At 39.6% G+C, this 22,785-nt stretch overlaps 1 long non-coding RNA gene and 2 other non-coding genes across 3 annotated transcripts in view; 1 reads left to right on the top strand and 2 right to left on the bottom strand.

Annotated features, from left to right (window-relative positions):
• Positions 1–22,785, top strand: part of LOC135793743 (uncharacterized) — a 55,098-nt gene that overhangs the window by 12,037 nt on the left and 20,276 nt on the right. Inside the window, exon 2 of the long non-coding RNA XR_010548709.1 lies at positions 17,343–17,389. This is a non-coding gene — a long non-coding RNA (uncharacterized lncRNA). The remainder of the gene's footprint in view (positions 1–17,342; positions 17,390–22,785) is intronic.
• TRNAG-GCC (transfer RNA glycine (anticodon GCC)) lies at positions 14,518–14,588 on the bottom strand. The gene has a single exon. It is a non-coding gene; the product is annotated as a tRNA-Gly (tRNA).
• Positions 14,994–15,064, bottom strand: TRNAG-GCC (transfer RNA glycine (anticodon GCC)). The gene has a single exon. It is a non-coding gene; the product is annotated as a tRNA-Gly (tRNA).

Genomic DNA, 22,785 nt, shown 5'->3' with positions numbered 1-22,785 from the left:
GCAATTTATGCATTTCTAAGGTCTGCGTGGTGGCGTTGGGTGTCGGCGGCGGTGTAAACAGCACGCGCATAATAAAGGGCAACATGTGCGCGCGCGAGGCTGCGGTGTTGCACGCGTTCGTTAATTTATTTATCACCACGCGCGAACAATGGCCGCGATGCGCGATGGCGGCATCAGTTAAGCCTGGATGCGCGCCGCGGTGGTTGTCACTGCCGCCGCGGCCATAAACCACCACTGTCCGCGAAAATATTATTTACGCAATCCTTCGTAATTTACCACGCGCGCGCAGATAAATTAGCTCGTCGCGCGGCGGCTCCTTCGCCGCCTGTGCAAATATAAATTTCGTCTGAGTGCGCATATTTTACGTATGGGGAGCATAACCGATCAAAACATACCGAGTATTATTAAAAACATTTATTATTTCATTTAAATTTTCCTTTTTATATAAAAACAGGTTATATACGTAAATTTAACATATGCAACCAAAATAACATATATTTGCCGATTTGGTTGCATATATATTAAAAATACGTAATAAAATTGTTGTTTAACGCCCAGTGGTGCGTGTAACATGTGTAGAAATAAGTAAGAATGTTTCGATGGTCAATGGCGAACCGAACTCGAGGATCATTTCCACCGCACAGACATAAATCGCTTTCAATGCACTGACAACTGTAAATACAGCAACTCCAACACTGCATTAATAACGTCCAACTTGTATATCGAATTCAACGTTCTTGTTGACTGTTTGATGCTTTTTTCCTCTTCTTGCAATGACCATGATACTGATTCTAATGTCAAAATGTTGCGAGTGTAACGAACTCTCTGCTCGTTACGAGTTTAATTTCATTACGCGATACAATGTCACATTGTCATCATAGCTTTCAGCCGGACCATCTGGAGACGAACGTAATCTGAATTTAGCAATGCAAATCCCCTCGCGGCGTTTTGCTCATTATCTGCGACGCTGCGCGCTCATTGCGGCATAATAAACCCATTAGAGGGGCGATCGAGTGTTAAAACAATGTGTAATTAAAAGAAGTCGCTCTGGAGTCAGCGGATAATGCGCTTGAGCAACGCGACCATCGCGGTTTGGTGCTTAATTAATGGCGTTTGCGCGTCGAGCGTGATTTAATAAATTTAAACTCGATAAACGGAATTCTTTGCGTTCTAAGGAGCTAAATGAAGGCTCAGAACAAGTAGGCAATGAATTTAAGCTTAATTTATTTGCGTAATGTGTATTTAACTTAAGTTAGTTAGTAAAACAATGTTTAAATGACAATAATGTTAAATTTTATGATTTTTATGGCACAAACCGTGAAATTAACTAAATTTAATTTATTTTTTCAACTTTCACTTTTAAAGCGCCAATTTTTGCACACAAAAAGTAAAACTTTAAACACGGACGGCCAGGGTCGTGACTAAAGTACTAAAAGTGTTTAAAAATAATTTTGTTTACCATACACGAGTTGAAATTATAATTTTTCTCACCAATACATAAAATTCCAATGAAATTCACTCAAATTACCTATAGTTTTCTTTGAATTTTTTTGTATCAATTTCCAATGAATCCTTTATGTTCATCTCTAAGTAGTAATATTAATGGTATTAATACCAGAGAGAAGAGTTGTGATGAGGGAGTGATCATGCTGATGGTGAATGAGTCAGCAGACAATTAATTACGTTTTCGACTAGACATCGTCCTGTCGTGGCGCGCGTAGCGATAAACAAGGGTGTGCATTCTTAATGAATTCCTATTCATCGATAATACTGCGGTGTCACTGTTACGGCGAAGAAATAAAATAAACGCACGTTTCATAATTGTCATTGGTATTATTATTTTAACGCATCGAAATGAATCCTTTCGCAAGCTGAACAACCAGAGCGCACAGATTAAACACTTCAAAAAATATGACGAAAAAAATTTAAAAAATCAGCAAAGGTGTAAAGGTGTAAAGACCAGCCACACGAGATTGAACGCACAAATGTGCAAACGCGAAATGAGGTATGGCTAAAGCAACACACAAGTTGCTCTTCAGCGGAGGCATAAAATTCTCTGTTAATTTATATTGTAATAAGAGGCGAGAGGCGAGAGCAAACATCCGAGTATCCAGCACTGATGAGCAAACAGATTCGGCATCAGGTTGGAATTGACGGTTTGGATGTGTTTAAAATACACTCGGCCGTAAATCTGCATGAAATTGTTTGTTGTTGGTCGAGGCGACGATACCAATGCCGATGAAGGTATGACGAGGGTATACGAAGACGAAGCGCAGCCAGAGATGATGAAAAAGAAAGAGTCGAGGTACGTCCAGCTGCCACACCTCAACTACTTAACCTATCACCTTCCACTGGCTAAGTCAATTTATAAATATTAATATTTAAACACTCGAGAGCAACGTGTTGGGCAATGGGCATAAACCATGCGCATAATTAATGCTGCGTTTTTTTTGTTTTCGTTTTTTATTGAGCTTTTGAGCTTTTTATTTTAATGTTTGATGTTTGAAAAGGTTATTTTGTTATGGAGCGCGTTTGAGTAATGTTCGAAGCGTGTGTAATTATAAAATTATAAGCGAGCGAGAGCTAATAATGCCTAATTGCGGGCAATTACGCCACGAATGTTGCCTGCGCTTCGTGGAAGAAAGGCGGCGCGATATCGATATCAAAAACCGCACCCACCGGCGCGCGGTATGGAAATGAAGCACGGTTTAATAAAGTTTAAACTCCCCGAGGACAATGTTTACCTCTATAATCTTTATTCACGTTGTTTATTGCGTACGTGCACGTATTTCACTCGCATACAGAGTGAATTTAAACACAAAAAAATTTTAGAAAAATTTTACTCAAAATTAATTTTTTTGTGTTTTAAATGATTGTTGATGAATGAATTTTTGACATCCCTCTGGAATTTTAATTGTTTTCGTAGATCGTGCGCGCGAAGACGCTGGAAATAAATGCGAAAAATAATTAGCCCGCTTTTTAACGCGCTGGCACGACTTTGCACCTCGCCCCGAGCGCGAGCCGACGCGAACGATAAACAATTAAAGACGCGCATCGGGTGGAAGCTCCGGCGCGAAAATCGCTTCGCAAACACGGCGCAAGGAACGCACACGAACGAGCGTCAAGTGCGGCCGCTGACAGCTTGTTAGCTAAGCGGAGATTACTTCTGCCGACGCGCCGCGAGCGAAATAAACACTCGATGGGTCTACTCGCAGTCATCATCGTCCGGGACGTGCGACCGCATACAAAAAATGCGCGAAACATTAACTAAATACAAACTGAGCACACTGTATATTTTATTATTTAAGAATCTGCCATTGGCCACCTGTACGCTATACACCTATATCGAGTTTCGTCTTGTTAACGAATTTTTTTCCTGTTGTATAAAATTGGTTCCCACTCGTGTTGACATTATATATTTTCAACTAATTTCTGATTAATTTAACGAAACGCAAACGCACAAATTGAAAACAGCATCCAATTAAATTTCGATCGGCAATTAAATTTTATTACCATCGCGCGCCTCTGTGATATCAGCTGCTATTAGTCGGAAACAAATTGGTCTAGTGGTAAATCAAAGCCAATAACATTAATAACATCAATGACAAACGATAACAATTAAGTTGAGATGTGTTAATTCTATAAAATTCCCTAATAGATATTTTCCCATGTGTTTACCATGTGTATCTTTAATTTGAATTTTAAGCTTGTCGTAAAATTAAGGCCACAGCGAAATAAATAAGAGATAAATTTTCCTCGGAACGGATTAGTCGTATACTAATTAATAAAAATTTGTCAATGTGCGTCGTTTTCGTCCTATCAACCGTAATAAATTATTCATTAGTATGGATTTTATTCGATTTGAATATGGATTTTAGTGAATTCATTAAATTTTACATTTTAATGTTTTTAGATTCAAGCTTTGAAATAACATTAATTATGCTAATATTTCAATTATTTTGGTAGATATATTAAGTTTGAATTGAAAAATCAAATTTTGTTTGAATGTAGTTCAATTTAGTTTAATAGCAAGTGGAGTAAAGTCGACTTAAGTGAGTTTAAGGTGAGTTAAGGTGCGATTAGACGACGGTGCGATGGCACGACGCGCGCGGACACACACCAAGAACGCTCTCCAAAGTGCTCGTTTTCCGATAGTTTTAGATGCGTATCGCGATATCATTGTGTAACCCGAGCATTCCTTAATAACACCCCGGGCACGACGCCGTAACGTACTAACAACAACAACAATGCACCAACACGCTTCGCGTTTAAAACCGAGTGTGTTTAACTATCAATTAAACGCCATCAAGGCAACTCACCTCAACTATAAAATTTTATATTAGACATTTTATGTTCCCTCAAACGCCATCTATCAGTAAATAGCTTTAAATTGATACAAACAACTTTAGTTTAAATCAAAAAAATTTCAAGTTAAATTCAACAACCTGTATGTTTATGAGGTGAGTGGAGGAACTTATGAGCGCACGAGACACCTACACGTCCTACACCCTTGTCTGTCGTGCTCTTTGTCGCCCTTGCATTGTTCGCCATAAACGCCGCGAAAGAGATTAATACCGTATCAAACAGATAACGCCGTATAAGTGTAATACAAACGATGTGGCTTCAACAAAGCATTCACCATTCACTCACCTCGAACGCCACGTATGAATTTATAATTTTCAAGTTTACCCGTTTAATGTTTCGATGAGATACAAAGTCGGGTGTAGGTGCAGTGCACGCCTGGAACAGGAAGCGCAAAGGTATTAATAATAATTCATTACACGGTGGTCTCGGCGCACTCACTGAGAGAGAGCGTCGTTTATTTTTTCTTTAATTTTATAACTCGTGGAATCCGTGGTTGCCGGGTGTGATGTGATGTGTGAATCGTGTGGACCAGTGGACAAGAAGGGAGTGGCGGCAAACGATATGGACTTATAAGCGCGCTGCAGACTTATTATGGACGAGGAGGATATAAAAGTACCTATAAATGTGGATTTTATTCCGGTCCCGGGCCGGCGATATGTAAAACGATAATGAAATACACATATTGGAGGAGACAATCGGTTAAATTATTACCACAACTAAAAATACACTCGAGGACTGATCATGTACAGAGTGTCTTTTTATTTTCGATAGTAAATATTCTTAAAAAAACGGAATATAAATGTATGTGGTACATGACACACTGTATGTTTGTTTCCGTATGTAAAAGATATTACAAGACACTTAAATCCGAGATTCATTAATGGACGGCGCGTAAATAAGCGTGTTGCTTAGACGTTTTTATGTTTAATTAAATAAGCGAGATAATAGTTTCGTTGTTAATAATTTATGAGTACGTCAAAATTCAAAACCTCACACACAATCTGCTTTGAATTATTTCGTCGCTTCTTTCTATAATGTAAAAAATCAATTTGATATTTTCTATTAGTCTATCAGAAAAAAAACTATATTGGATGATATTTAAAGCAGATATGTGTGTATGTGTATGTATACGAGCGAGATTCATTCACGTCAACAATGGCTTTTAATTGTTCATTTGCATATTCGATGAATAAAATATCGAAGCGTCACGCGAAGATTGTGTTCGTTATTGTGACCAGTCATTTTTCAGTTTGGCTGGCGTGGCGTGTCAATGAAGAAGACTAATTGTGGTTTTGAATAATTCGAATTCGAGAGCGCGCCGCGAGCCGCGTGTCACTCCGGCGTGGTCTTGGGGGGTCGAGATAGCCATCGGTAATCTCTGCTCGCACGGCGGTTGGGAGATGCGTCCAGTCATCGTTGGGGATGCAAGGGATTCGTGACCCAGTCTGTGAGCGCACAAACAAGGCGATTGTGTTTATTTACTAAATGTTTGCTCATCGCCAACCAGGCCTCATCATCAATCCTACAAGTATCTCATTAAATTACCCGAGTTACATTCAACACAAATTGATGATTTTTAATATTTTTTCATTTAAAATATCACTTTATGTCTTCTGAGGACTTTAAACATTTGAACATAATTGAATTTTAATTTTTTTTTAATTTTCTGAAACACTTTGTATAAAATATGATTTCTGACAGTGATCAGTGTGTTCTCATCTTGATTGAATCTCGGAGAGTTTTTCGTTTGTGGTATTTATTTTATCTTCTACATATGTAGATGCATATATTGAAAATCAAGCAGTGATTGTTTTTAATTACACGCAAATAATTGAAGCGTAATTGTATCAAGTCTAGCTGTGAATAGACGCATTGTGCGAGTGGTTGCGCGTCGCGAGTGTCGAGTGGAAGTCCTTTTATACTCTAATTACGGCGACAATTTAACTAATCATGGGTGATTAATGTTAACGAAAAAATTACTTAATTCGTCCTCATCAAATGTTATTTATACGATGCGGTCGCGTCTTTGCGTCCGCACGACGGGAGGGCGATAAATAGAGGAAATGAATCAAGATGAGAGGACTTAATAAAATTAGGCATCTTCAATCTTCATCGCTGCGAACCGAGTCGAACCGAAGCGGAGACCAGTCGAATATAACTAAAGCAAAATGATTTTTTCATCTTTTGTGTAATGTCACGACGTCACAAGTCTCCTCTTGAATGAAGTTTGCTTGCGTAATCAAAGGGTTTCGCACTGGAATGCATTCTCAAGTATGATCTGGTGATTAGATCCGCTTCAATTAAAACACGTTCTTGACGCGCCGAAAATAAAAATTAAAATTAAAAGTAAAGCGAAAAAAACTTTTTATGATTCTGAAGTGCGCCAATATAATTTTCATCCTTTCAATTTGCGCGCTCTGGAAATGAAAGCGTCTGCGCGTCTGTTTTTTTAATTAAAACGAATAACAATGCAATTATTATTCGTGCTTTTATTGTTATTGCTATTATGTTGCGGATTTTACGACACGTCCCCATTGTGTTGCAGTGCGGCTCAGTTTTAAGAAACGATCGCGATCAAAGAGCGACTTTGAAAAGAGAGATGTGCAAGTTATAAATTGAATTAAATTGAATTCGAATACAATGAGTCACTTTAATTCCGGTCCACCGCGAACATCTGCTCTTGTAAAATCTGAAATTTTTGCGTATTGTATAACGATTTACGGTTTATTTTTGGAGGTTTGAATGTGTGTATAGACAACATTATTAATGTCGGTGTTGTTTTTGTCACGAATGCTCGAGAAAGCGAATTTGCGAACGACATCTGAAGCGGTTTTATAGCGCGGCGCGTACGTGCAAATGATCGAGGGTGGCGCGGTTCGGCGGGCGGTGTGTTCCCCTGGGGTTGACAATCATTGAAATAAGGCCTCGTTATCATCCCTATAATGGCTACTCCGCATTAATGTCCGCATCTTCGCCTTCGCACGATAGCGCGCCCGAGTGTCACTAAATACGAAACTCGAGACGCGACGCGCGAGGATGAATGAACGCTGCCTGCGCGCGCTCTCTAAGTACTAATAGCCATTATGCGTTTTAATACTTTTTCGAATGTGCGATACCGGTTTTTATTGCCGCTTCGGTTAATGGGTCGGAGATAATAAACTCGCGTCGTTCGGACTTGTCAGAGTAGTCATCGTCGTCTTATTTAACGTGTGCGCGATTAGTAAACTCACTAAATGTTTTCCATAGTGTTTTCTAATTGAAACCAAAAATATTTTTTTATTTTTTGGTTAAAAAATAGAAATTTTTCAAATTTGAATTAAATATCCTGAGCATGTGCACGCTGCCTACGAGTATCTATAATATTGGGGCGGTTGTGGTGACCGTTTGAAAATTGCAATTTCGTTTCAAGATCAAAGTTGGCGCACGCTCGACTGGACACTTTGTGTCCGTTTTTGCGCGGTCGGAGTTAAACGCACCCTGCCGCCGCCGCCAACCCCTCCCGAAGGCATTGCACGCCGCATTCCATCGCCTATGTCTTCTCTCGGCCGGCGTCCGGGATGGAATTATTCTATATAACTGCATTCGATTCTCTTTCGCTCGGATATTGAAATACTGGCGCTGGTGGCGAAATTTCGAGACATTCACACATGGCAGGACCGCCGCGACATATTAGGGACGCACACAAAGGATTCGCTCTTCGCGCGATCGGTGCGTGAACGATAAAGCATGAAAATGTGCGAGCGCGCTCCCGACAGGAAAAAATATGTGTAGGAAAACGTTTTCACAAGCATTTGGCTGCGCGTTCTGTGTGAGTCCTGCCATCCGCAAACAAAAAACGTTTTTAAACTCCACCTCACTTTAAGCTCACTCCACTCCACAACCACCCTAAAGAAACAAATCTCTTTTGTCGCTGAAAAAAAGTTAAGACCACAACAAACAAATTTTTATTTGATATTTTGTCGGTATGTCAATCAATTTTTACTTGTGGAAACTTTAAGATGCGCTGTGAAAAGTCAAAGTCAAACAATGACGCATTAAGTTTGTTTTTCTGCGTGGGATTTTTCGGAGATTTTAGGAGTTTGCGATGTTTTACTATGTTTTCGGGGGTCGAAGGGTAAATTGCATGGAAAGTTGGCAACGATTATCGCCCTCGTTCGCCGGCGAGCAACATAACTAACGGTGTGCTAAAGTCTCCGAACGAAATCGATGAGAAGACGAACGACATCTCTCTAGTTATAAGAATAAGAATAAGAGCAAGGGAATCTAATAAGTTGCAGCAACTTCAACTACTTTGTCAATTTTCTTAATAAATATCTACAAATATATGAACATCTGTTGTTTTTGCAGTCAAAATATTCAAAAACATAAAAAAAATAAGAAATTAATTTAAGAGTTTTAATTTTTAGTGGTTAAGTATTTCTAATTTCTAATTTTTACAAGGAAAACTTCCGGGACACTCTGTATATTGGTGGAAATTGATACTAATAACTTATACTTGTAACGTTCTTAATAAGTGAAGTTTTTCGCATTTCTCTTCGACTTTGCGTCGCAATCGAGCTGTTTTCTTCTGTTTGCCTTCATTCGCGCAAAGCATCGCCATCGGCGGCGGCCAACTTCGTTAAAACTAATTGCGTCGCGACCAAAGACGCAACTAATTCATTCCATTGTCTATCCGCCCGGCCGCACCAAAACTTCGGTTATAAGTAATTTCGTTTGCGCGCTCGCTTCGTTTTCATTTCGCATCTTTGTGCATCCACCACGCGCTACGCTAAATTTGGCTTCATTATACAACCCCTCATCCCATTGATATTAAGACAAAACTTTTATTCTTTAATAAAATGTTCCACGATTAATATTTTTTCCTGTTGGATTTATTTCAACATACAATGTCACGACCCTTGAACAGAGGTGTGGGTGCGATTAAAGTTTATTTAAATTATTCATACGTCGGGCGCACGACGAACAATTGGACGATGAACAAGAATGCTTGAATAATTTGATCCGCGCGCTGATAGCGCAATGCGAAATGTGCGCGCAATGCCAATGCCACAACTATAGGCACACCAGCTAAGAGTCGGTGTACACAATCCATGCGCCAAGCAGAGAGGAGTGTTTTTTAAGAGATCGCTTAAATCTCTTCGTACATTTTGTATTGCTTCACAGTTGCACTTGCACTTTACACTGCGCAATGGCGTAAACTGTCTTACGTGTACATCTGATTACGTTTATTTATTTTATGGCCATTTTGGAAAAATTTCTCGCTTTTTAAACATCTATTTGTGAAAGAAAACACCTAAAATGGTTTAAAAGTTTGGTTATGTTATGTTCTGGTGAAGTATGTTAAGTTGCCTACATTAACAGAAGCTGTGCTGGGTAACCAGGTGTGTGCCGGGCGTTTTCGCAGACATTAGCCTCTGACCCCGCCGGGAATATCGTCCGCCGCACACACAGTCACGTTAAAATATTACACGATAGCATCATTATCATCAAGCATTCGCCTGGGTTCTGTCTCTCTCGAGAGAGAGTCGCGCATTCCAGTGCCGTCTGCTGCGTCTGGTGGTCATTCGCATTCATTCCGCGTCTAACAATTATTAATTACGGCCTTAAATGGGCTCATTAATGCGCGATGATTAATTATTTGTCACTCGTTATCTGACGTCAATAATCAATTAAGTTTGAGCCGTGTGTCTCGCTCGGGCGCGCACAATTTGTGCGCCGCATTAACATAAACAATCACGACTCGTAATGAGAATGGGCGCGAATATTGTTTCTCTACATTTGTTCAATTTCAACTCGTTCTCGTTCACTGACCTACATTGTTTAAGTTGTAATTAATTATTACTAACAATAAGTATTGTGAAAATAAAAATACTCGGGTGTTATGGCTTTTTAAAGAATGCGATAATAATGAATCATTTTTGACAGCTGTCATTTGTGACGTGTGTCATTTGTCACTTTTGGCAGCTGTCAAATTAACCTTGCTTGATTTAGAGGTGAATTTTAACGCTTGGTTTAATTTGGCCCGTGCGCGCACGCGCGAAAATTACACAATTTTTTTCGTTCAGCCACGCAGTAAAAATCGAACGTTACAGATACATTCTGCTTTTCTGCGGGCCGGCCGGTTTTCTGCCGTGTGTATATGCGTAGGCAATAAATACGTTTCAGGCCCGCTCGCGTCGCCATTAACATAAATTCCTTCGGCTGCTCCAGCGCGCGCGCGCACCGAAAATATCTGTAAATTGATTTTATTACAATAAAATAAAAGTAATAAAGATCGGAATAAGACAATAGCACGCCCACACGGCGGGCGCGCGCGCGCCGCTTGTGCTTCGCTTGCTGAAGAAGTGCGCGCCGGAGAAGAATATCGAATGCATGCCGTGAAGAGGAAGGTATACGAGTACGGTACGGTACACAGGTGCGCTTTTGAGGCGTCCGTAGGTGTACTAAATAGTCGTGCGCCCAAAGAAGCGCGACGGCGTTGAAGAAGCGGAGAAAAATCCGCTCCGAGAGACGATTTCGTCGCGGCGCATTGTGTCCGGACATTAGCCAGATGCTATCACGCCCAGGGACAGAAAAAATTCGATACAATTTAAAACTTTAAATAACATTTACTTTTGTTTAGTTTCATGCGCCATCTAGCGGTCAATAGTTGTAAAAATTCAATTAGAAAATATTTTGACGTATAATTTTGTTTAATATCAATCGCTTGAACTCAACTTGGTGAAATTGTTGACAATGACCAGTAATAAAACGAAAAACACTTAAAAGAAGCATTCCGGCGCGCGTGGCCTACGCAAAATATGCAAACCAGCCTCTGCTGGCTGGGTTAAATCGGTGCGATCGGTTAAAATTTTATTAATTTTCTGTCACCTAAACGTCTCGCCTTGCGGATGTGTGTTTATTGTATGTGTGTGCATGTGCGAACGCGCGGATTCAATTTAATGCCAGCGCGCGATATGCGCACGATACGAGAGGACGATGCTGGCGACTTAATAGAAATATTAAAATGACATTTGCATCTCGCCGCGAAATAATATAAATTCCATTGAATACTACTACGAGGAAAAATTATACCAACTGGTACAAATTTTCAAAATAAAAAAATCGTTTTAAATCTATTTTGGTTTTTAGTGACATCTAGCGAGGTTTTCATTGAATTAGAAAATAATATGATTTTTTTTGTTTTTTTTTTTCTCGGTATGACGTTGGTGCATTATAGTCCTCCGCATCTTGTTATATAAATATGCACGATGCAGTTCTCGCACTGGCTGCGCTGCTAAAGGTGAAATTAATCGTATGGAAATGTGCAATTTGAACCTTATCGCATTTTAATACCGCGTATTAACCCTTCCTCGTCTTAGCGCAGAGTCAGCTCCGTCATACATGATCGATTCCATCAGTGCCTTCTTCGTATGGACGTGTACCTGCGTTAAACGTTTATTATAATTTTTATTTATTCTACAACTCTGCACTCCAATATGGCGCGCTGTAGTGCGATGCAGCGTTGCCATAAATCTAAAGGTGCATTATTAGAGCAAAGAGCCACTTGCGCGCATCTTCCGACCATCTTCGAAATCATACGGTAACAAAAGCCAAAGGTAAATAAAACTACATTGCACGCACACGCGCGAACAAAACGTATCATCAGCCTGTGCTGCGATGCAATGCACGACGGAAAATGAAATTTTTAGTGTTTTATAAAAACGCGTTGCGAGCGTTTAAAATCTATATGCAAAACACACGCGGGTATAACATGAGATAAAGCAACAAAAAAACTTGGAGTGAGGCACGTACGTGCGCAATATAATTAATAATTTATCGGAAAACGCGAATAACTTGTAATTTCAGCGCTAATATTATAGCCAACAATGTCTGCCGGCTGTTTTGTAAATAATTTCACGTTGTAAACATAATGCGATGTTGAATTAAATATTATGTTACAATGTTACGTGCATAATTTCAAAACGCACCTGATAAATATTACTGCAAAATGTTTACGCAAAAAATGGAAACACCAACCTTTTATTCAGATATAAATAAAAATATAGAATTGTAGTTTGAGTAACAGTTTTGATTGATTAGTTACGATATGATAATATTAATGAAGTTGTCCTGCCAGTGTGAAAAATATTGTTCTGACTTATCTCATCGAAGATGCATCCCCATTGTTGATATTAACGGCTGATGCGTGACGTTATGAGGGAAACAAAGTAGACTTTCATTTAACACACTGCGTGATATGGGTGATAGACTAAGGGATGGTGGGACGTGTAAATGACAGGAGATGGATGTGTATAGATAAATATCTCAGAATTCTCAAAAATGCAATCAAAATAGTATAGGATAACCTTACCTAACCTAAAATTTGAGCTTCTGATTTTGGTTACAGAAATACAAATGTGCACAATTTTACTTTTTTTTTTGTTGTCACAGCAAAATTACTAAGCATTCAAGATTTTCCTTTTGCAAGTTTATTCTTCATTAAATTGCCTACAAAATGCTACCTTAACAAAATCTTTGTGATTTTAAACAATCAAGATAATCACTTCCAAAGTTTGACCATGAAAATATAACTTAACTTTTGTTCATTACACTGATTGTTAGTATGATTGACTTTTGAAGTATTTTGTCCCTGGTAGTAATAAAAGAAACTCTGTCTCCTCTTGCCTCATCGTGACATCCTGTCGTGAATTAAAAGTGACACTCACAGATAAACGAATAAAACAAAGCACTAAAAATCTCTCACAGAAAAGCTCTGCTCATTCACGATTCCGCGCGAGCTTCTGTCGTCGTCCTCGTCATCGGGTGGATGTGGGGAATTATCATGCGTTTTATAATTGTTCATTATTTCACCGACTCTCTGAAGTCGTCGTCGCATGCGCATGTAAACGCAGGCAAATAAGCGCACAGCGCACAAAAGCCTCTCCTCTACGTTCGGGCCGGCCATTTGCATTTGTATTCAGCGCGAGTGCGCGCACACCGCGCCCGATAAACATCGCTTAAACATACGAAATATACAAAACTCAAAACGACACACGGCGCGCATAAATGAGCCGCGCAGAGAGAGGAGATGCTAAGCGCAGACAGTCGAATGCTCGCTTTTAAATTAACCGACAGTCACATTGTTTTAATTCACAACGGACACACAAAAATGTCTCTAACTTTATTACAAGCTGCTACTGGAAATCTTAAAATACGAGATGGCACACACGTGTTCATCTAGAGCTTGTTTTGTTGGTTTATTTCGAAAAATTAAAATTATTAACTGGAATTGTCTTAGATGATCTCGCACGCCGGCGCTCGTAAAAAACTATTATGTTGCATGTCACGAGAAACAAAAAAAAGTACGACTCGTACACAGATAACAATTACGGTGTATTATCTCGAGCTTAATAAAATTATACGCGACGTGGATTTGCATAGATTGTTAATTACGATACGCTGCGAGTTCATAAGGATGTGTCATATGTTTTACTGCCGCCTTATTTTTTATCTCTTCCTCTCTGCTGACTGTATTGTACAATGTACAGTTTCCTGTACGCCGCAGTCGGTGGACGATTTTTATTCTGCGTTTAATTCACGGCTCGAAATCTCGCCCGGTGTGTCGAAAATCCATTAAGCCCCGACGCGTTTTTATTGCGCTGGTGTGTGTGTTTTTTTTTTCGTTTCTGTTCGTTTAGTTTACATCTTTACATATTAAGTGCGTTAATATGCGAGGTCCGCGGATTTTTACAGGTTTGCGGATTGTCTCTGCGGCAGGCTTATTAGCATTTATGTGCTTGGTATGCCACCAAATTGTATTCTACCGTAAATGGTTAACAATAAAATCATGCAAATCACTTGCGTGTACAATAACAGTACGAAAACTATGGAGATTTTGTGAAAAATTACAGTGTTTGTTATTTTCGAGAGGTATTATAACAGATCAGATCTTAAATTAGAATTATTGTTGAGAAATGAGAATTTTTTTTTAAATATTGTGCAAAGTTTTTAATGTGTCTCGTAAATTAAATTAAAACCTACCACTTTTGGACAAATATATTACGTAATTTCAAATAGATCTAGAAAAACAAAATCTAAAATTTCAATTAGCTTCGCATTCGCATATTTGAGTATTAAACAAGATGTAACTGTAAAAATTAAAAATACGCTTGCATCGGCCGGGAATCGAACCCGGGCCGCCCGCGTGGCAGGCGAGCATTCTACCACTGAACCACCGATGCTGTGCAAAAGAAGTGATAACAAATAAACCCGGTTGTGATAATATATACCAGAATTAATGGAAATATACAGTGAGATACGAGTAAATATTACAGAATGCATTCCATACACATGAATCGTAATGTGGCTGGATATAATAGCATTAAATTCACACAGTTTCTTTAAAAAACAATCACTATGTAAACGCGTTGATGACATGTTGCCAATTTTGAAATATGGACTGCTCTATTTTTTTTTTGCTTACATGTAGGTATTTGTCCCCATGAAAAACTGTACAATTTATTTAATAAATATACCAAAAACGGCCCAGTTCAATATATTTTGGTACCATGAAAGCAAAGCAAAGGGGTTGTGTGGGATTAAAACTACATACTTATCTCACAATTAGTATAAAATTAAAACTAATTTGCATCGGCCGGGAATCGAACCCGGGCCGCCCGCGTGGCAGGCGAGCATTCTACCACTGAACCACCGATGCTGTGCAAAAGTTATAAAAGTAGCGAAAAATGCGTTTAAAATTAGAATTAAATCCATGCAAATCAACCCAATAAATTATTACTTTAATCGTTGACAATTAATGGATAGCAATTTATTGCTGTATATTTAAAAGGTTAGTAATGAAGTTGTAGAATGATTCCGATTACTTATAATTAATTCAGTATTAGGTTTTGTTGTCATAAAAAATATCGTGAAATCTGTTTCGAAGCATTCCCGCGATAATTATGACAGATGTCATCTTAAATCGAGGTTATATCTACGTCAATAGCTAAAATATTAAATTTCTGTCGTAAATTAAATCATTATTCTGCTTCCTAAACTCATAAATTGTTTAAATTCTCATAACAATTATCAGTAACCGTTAGTAGATATTAAGCTTAACAAGGTTTACATATAGTAAAGCGGTCTGAAACAGCTGTTGAATAGATTTTTCGGTGGTTTTTAGTTAATTTTTATCGAATGCCATCAGGATTAATATTAATACTGAAACAAAATTCATGCATGCATCTAATGATTTAAAAACTTTATTTGGAAAGTATTCTTTTAAATTTATTACAGAGGTATTAATAGGTTATTTTTACTTTAATTGCAATCTAAGTACAGAATAAACAAATTATCGGTATGTTTAAATCTTAGGTAGGTAATTTAATACAAATTAAAATAAAAAGTAATATAAGGTAATAAAGTAATTAATGATATGATTAACGTCGACAAAACTCAATTGAGTCGAGTTTGGTCACCTATACTTCACTTAACTACTCTTCAAGCCGACATCTCCTTGAGTATCACAGTTGGGCGAGGCTCGATTTTTTGTGTAATCCGCGGGCGATTTCAATAAATTCTAAAATCCGAACTAATTGGGAAATTTGTGCCGCGTCGCGAGGAATAAAAATTTGTCAGCAATAAATTTCGATGTTTATCGCTATCGCTAATGTGATACCAATTAACAAAAGCAGCGCGAGCGTATAATTCTCGGCTCGCATATGTATTCGTTGGTACGCACGCTCTGGATGGCTTGTTTACGTATATTAACACATTTAATTAACATAGAAATGCCGCAAACCAATGTGTCCCACCTGAGGTTTTATTCAAATAGCGCAGTGGAATTAATCTCGTCCACAACGAAGACGTGTTTGCATTCATTTCGTGTGAGAAACTCGGTGGAAATTATTTTTAGACTTAGATTGATCAACTTTAGCGACATCTATCGGCATGTCTCAGTAAACCCAACTCTAACCTAAAATTTACATTTTAGAAACTTTAGGATAGGTTATGTTCTTGTATAAAACAGCGTTGTATAAATTTGACGTCAGGTTACATCATGTGTGACATTTTAAAAGCGTAAATGTCATTTTTCAACGAATTCAATTCAATTGTGAGTTTTTCCTCATTTGCATCGCTTCATGAATGAATTTTAACCACTTTATTTCGTCGAACTGATTAACAATCACCGGGAATCTACCTATATGATAAAAAGCGCATACATTAGCGAACCAAATCGTCCGCTTTTCCGTGTCTTGCAGCACGCTGCAGCCGTTTACATCGGAGTTCGGGTCGTTGCTGGCCATAATGAGCGTCAATTGCCAGAAGTAATTTATCGCCGTGTGCGCGCCGAGGTACGCGTACAAGTATCCATCTGCATGCGACATTATTATATTGTTATGGCAATTTGAATTAGTGTTATTGAATAACTCCTGCGCCTGTGACGACGACTTGCACGACGACGACGACGATCCATGAATGGCTCGCTATTTTTCCTCTCTTCTCCATGCTGCTCTCTAACAGTCTAACGCTATCTCTCCGCAACAACGCAACTGCATATATGACAATATATGTTAATGTGTGTTTGTTTGTTGTTTGCATCGTTTGTCGCATTGCTGGCGATGCTAACTATCGTCGCACATTTAGCGGTTGTAATCGCATGCATAAGTAAACATATTGTGCATATTATTTCAGAGTTAAACGACATTGTGGCGTAGGTATACACGTTGTTGTTGTTAGATTGGTCGCGGCGCGGATGGTCGTTATGCGTTTGCATTGTTATACCTAGAAGAGTCGTCACTAGCGTTAAAATCGCAGCGCGGAGAGGGAGACACCGGGCATTAAGTCGTTTCGGAAAAGAAATGGTGCATTACACGACGGGCTTGTTACGTAGATTAAACACCATGCACAACGACCTACGATTGACAATCTTCTCAAATCATCACTACGATTATCCTGCAAACAAAATTATGACATTTTTTCTTTTTTATTTACAGGTCCACAACGCCATCTACGAACGCAGAGTGAAAATATCAACCATCTGGTGAGTAATAGCTTTAATTTATGCATAAAAATTAAATCCACATAAACAATATGAATATTCTGAGGACGACTGACAAACGTAACTCACATGTTTATATGCAACGTGCGTTGCTTCACTAAGAGACGTAAAAAGTAAAAACCCAATGGTTGTACGTGTTCTACATACGCGCTCGTTTTTAATTGTTGCGTACGTGTCATAAGGAAATTTTCGGAACTAGAGAAGACTACCGGACTTACTTTATTACATCCACGTAATTTTACACGTCAGTATAATTTATTACAGGCTTTATTGCGTCTGAAACACAAAAACTTTTCTAGTTTTCTAATTTTTACACTCGTATTGACATTGGCATTGTGTCTAGTCGTTGTAAAGTGTAGCGATGTTGATCGTTGGAATTCCTCCAGGTTGTTACTCGTTGTAAGCGAACTAAAGTGGACTAAAGTGTTTGCGCATTGTATGTGTATGCGGAATTCTGCATTCTGCATTCATTTCCAAGGCTCGCGGAATGAGAATGAAAACAAAAGTGTGCGACTCGTTGAAAATTTCTGTCTGTTTCGATGAGAGTGCCCCGCGACGTTGGGTAAAGTGGCTGGTTGAGGAGTCGAGTGCGAGTGAAGAATGACCCTGATATAATGTCGCTGCGCGCCTCATTCTTGCGAGACTTTTGCGACTTTTGCTACTTTTCCTACCTTGTGTGTGTGTATGTGTGTTGCAGCACAATGTTCCTACCGTCCGTCGCTGCAGACGATGAGATAAGATGTGAATTGTGACGGTGACGCGAACGCTGGTTTCATTCATTCAACTTTTACTTGGAGTGCTGTTTTATTCAGTTTCAGCGGAATACAAAAATTTACATAGTTTAAAGTTTAAATCGTCACATTCCTGTAAACTACTCGAAAATTCTCATTTAATACTCAATATTACGCATAAAAGTGAAAATTTTATGTTATTTTATTATAATTTTTATTTTTTTCGCTTTTAAGCGTTTAAAATAGTTTTTTCGTTGTAACACCCTGTGATTGTTTCGATGATAGTATTTTTTCGAGTATGAATGAAAGATTTCGACGTCAGGCTGTCAGGAGGAGATGCATGTCGTCGCGGCGAAGTTATTCTGATTGTTTCCTCGGCGGTTTTCGACGTTTCGACGTGCATTCATTATCTCCGCTCTCGATGGTCGTCTACGCTTGAATTTAAAATGTTGAATCGAAAATCAAGCGCAACAACCGGCCTCGCGTAGAATGGAATTTTTATTCAAGCGCGCTGGGCTTAATTTGAATATATAATATATTAATTATAAGCGTCGCATTGTTCTCCGACAACCGTTGGCCAACGAGAATACGTTCGATCTTTATCGCAATCGTATAGAACTTGAATATTTTCCGAATCATTCTTTTATTTGATTTGTTTTTTATTTGTAATTCGTCATCTTAGTATTCCAAATCTCTTACATCTTACAAACAATACTTAACCTCGTACAGTATATTATATGCTGTGACCGTTTTACTTTTTGTTTAAGAATAAAGAAAACAATGCGTGAACCCGTTCGAAGATGTATAGACGTATTCTTGCAGTCATGTAGCCGGTCGAGTTCTACGAAAAAAGCGACTTTCGGCCCAAAATAAAAACGGCGCTCTCAAACGCGTGATATAACAATGTGTAGTTATGATGGCTTCGTTCAGCGTGCACACGTGCACATTGTGTAAAGTGCGCGCCCGGCTTGTTCAAGTTCATTGTTGTTGTACATGCTCGCGCGCGGTGCGTTAATAGCGCGCTCGGCCGTCGTTTTTATTTCGGCTCGTCTTTATTTTCCGCCTTTTAATGTTTATGGCCGGTTATAATTTAGATCAGCTATAAAACCACTTCATGTGCGCCACTAGCGCACGACACATTCATATTTTACACTGGTAACTAGCTTACAAAGTACAGAAAATCATTTCGAGCGCCTTCAAACGGCTTGAAGATTGAATAAATAGTGAAAATCGCGGCACACACGCGCCGGAGTTTTGCTTTTCAGCGTTAGTTTTATACATGCTAGCGCCATCTGTGCGCACATAGTCGAACTAAACACATGTGCATACACATACGTGATATACCCGACTTGATTCTCGAAAACTACTGAATGAAATCGCGACAAAACACAAAACGCCCGAAATGCCGCCGCCGCCGTCACTCGACACACACACGCATGCAGTCATTGTTATGAGCGTGTCGTAAAAATGCGATGCTCGTACAGATATGCATAATTTATGTTGTTATGCGTTATAACTTCTAAAGACTTTTATATCTTTTATCGTAAATTATAATCGCTGACGAGCGCGCCATAGCCGGACATCTTATTAGAACGTTTTTAATTAGCATGAAAAGATCGTTAGTCGTATTTCTACACGCAATAATCCGAATATCTAAATCTGATGCGCTGGATAATTTATGTAAATTAATTTCGATACAAATCGTATAATTAAAATCAATTAATTTCGAGTGATTTTATGCGTGTTATCAGTACGCACACACAGATGTGAAATAAAATATTAAAATGCAAATCAGCGAAATAAATTGATTTCGGATGGGTGAGGCATTAAATTATTTTATTAATGTCTGCGGATGATTGGAATGGTGTCCACGCGACTTTGATGCAGGAGAAGAAATTACGTGAAGCGTCGGCGCGCTTTTGAGTGCGACATATTTTCAGCTTGTTTCGAACGTGTTATTGATATTTATAATTCGTGCATTGATCACGCGCGCAGCGAGCGAATGAAACAGCATTCTTTGAAGTGTTGATGATTATTCAATGTATCGCACCGAATACCGGCCGTCACATTCCTGGTTTTAATGTAGGCAACTTTGTTTACATTCCGTGGCAGTTTATCCTAACCTATCATTATTGCTATTAGAGATTGAAGTGTTTGGATGTATGTGTTTGGTGTGCGTGAGGATATGGACATATCTTTAAGTCGCAGTGCGCGCGCGAAGCGAGTTCGACTGCAATCGAAGCGAGATTTGAATAGCTAAGCCGAGCGTCGGTGGCGGTGGCGGGGCGGCGTCGAGTAGCCGACCAGACGAGTCGTGAGTGACGCCGGTCGGCGGATCGATGCGCGAACGAATTGTTCCGATGGACCACTCATCTATCTGTCCCTCTGGCGACGGAATCGAATTTGAAATTACTTTAATTCGCTGGGGAGCGAGAAAGGAGAGAGCGAGGAGTTTGCGCCGAGACGGAGCGAGGACGATTGTTACCTCCTAAAGACTTTCCTCGAGACGTCGGGGGCCTCCCGAGATGGATGTGTGTGCATATGTGCGATTTGCACACACGAGTCTATGAAATCCAGGCGCGGCGGCGGCGGCGAGCGAGCGAAGAAAAAGGAAGAGAGGACGAAAAATCGTCGGGCGCACACGTAATTACGTACAAGTTCGCCGTTGCGCGTCAGTCGTTCGTTTGGCGGGTGGGAGAGAAAATATTAAAATCGATAAATTTCGCATTAACGAGAAAATGTCTCGCCTCCGCGTGCGCACATCTCGCGCCCGGGACCCTGGACCTTAAACCTTAAAACCGTCCTATAAATACTTTAATGCCGCGCCGCACAGTTCGGCAGCGCCGGCAGCGCGGGAGAAAAACACGAAATTGCATTATTACCCTCCTTCCAAGGCGGACACCCCTTTTTTGCACCCGCTCGAGAGGGAGAATGAGATGACGAGGTTTTTAAGAAAAATAAAAGGGGAATTTGTATCGATGGCTCGATTCGGCCTTGCAAAGCGAGTTTGTATCGATTTTATTGATACCCCTACGTCTCATTTCAAACTACCCTATCATTTTACAAAATTTACAATGCCTAATGCGCCACCTACAAACAAACAGTTATAAAAATTAAATCTCCGCAACCAATCATACACGAAAAAAATATTACGCAACATTTGCTGGCAATTTGAGAAATACATCTCTAATTGTGTTCGTGTGCGCCGAAGCGGGCGTAATGGAGATCACGAGGGAAATTAACCCGCTAACTAACCAGACCATTCCAGCCCGGCCCAGCTCGCCGCCGCCTCCGTCAGCCGCTCATGAATATGCATGCGTCTTCTGCGCAGGAAATGAGAGATGAAATGGTTCGTGCGAATTACACATCGCGCGGGCGCATATGCGATTTGAATAATAATTAATGCAATCAGTGAATGTGCGCGCCGTGGCGTGCATAATGTGTAACCTGCGCGCCCCGAAATTCACAAAGTCCAACTTTGCACATCGCACGTCGTCGACACCGCCTGGTTATCTATCATCAAGCGTCCGCCATCCGATTGCTCTTTGAAGCGTGTTAATATTCGATTCGGGGGCACCAAGCTGGGATGTTAACGAGCTTTAATGAACATGGGGGGCTGCGGCGGGCGGGGGCGTAATTAACAAAGAGTTTTGACGCTCGCTTTGTTTCGCGATACATGTGCGCGCGTCCGCGATATGAAGTTGTTCCTACGCTCGCGCGCTCACAATTGAATCATATTTCGGGTCGCAATTGTTCAATGTTCAAAGTTCAATGCAAATTACGATTTACATACATAATTACGCTTTGTGCCACAAAGAGAAGCACATTCGTATTCACAACTGGAGGCATGCACAATTAAAAGTTCTATCTAGAAGCTAGACAATTGATGAAAACTTGTTGAAAATTAAAATAATACCACACAATTTCCAACACAATTTAAAGAGATTGCATTTTTTTTCGCGCGCGCATCAAACGCGTATTGCTAGACTTTGAAGTCAAGGGATGTGAAAAAACATGATAAGGGACACTCTTTGAAATCGACCGCGTGCGCGTATCTGCATACAACGCCCGAAAGAGGAAACTTTCGGGGAAAAAGTATTAAAATCCAGCCATCCACCCTCGATAACGAGTAGAAAAGAATCTCGTTGAGATAGAATTTCCACACGGACTATATTCACACGCCATCTGTGAGTGAATAGTCCCCAAACATAAAATCACCGCAACTCAATATACATTATCATAATTTAAGGTACTTTGTTGTTTTCAACTTAAGTGAGCACTTAACTCGGTACATAATTATCTAATTAAACAATTACGGCGGGCCGTTAAAAGGTAAGCGGCTTTTATCGCCGCAATAAAACAATAAACGCACTCAAGTAGGCACAACAAATGACGGACATAAATTTACCTTCCTTCATAGTACTCAAGATGCACACACACGATAAAAATGTGTTAATCGTCGACCATTTATACGAACATGTGTTGTTTGATTGTTGTTGTTGGTGTAATGAACGTTTAGCATGCCTAATGAGATTAACCGGACGCGAGCTGTTGTGCGCGTAGGGTACACCTTCCGGTGTTGTAAATTAAAAGCGAAGAACTGACTGGCATTAGCATAACAACATCGATTGTTAATTGCTTTCATGG

This window comes from Atheta coriaria, unplaced genomic scaffold, assembly GCF_025399875.1.
Source record: "Atheta coriaria isolate IRGN ID8LTWV9N9 unplaced genomic scaffold, Caltech_Dcor_3.1 hic_scaffold_6_pilon, whole genome shotgun sequence".
NCBI classification, from domain to species: Eukaryota; Metazoa; Arthropoda; class Insecta; order Coleoptera; family Staphylinidae; genus Dalotia; species Dalotia coriaria.
The sequence above is the reverse complement of the archived record's forward strand: the minus strand, read 5'-3'. Positions and strand labels throughout refer to the sequence as shown.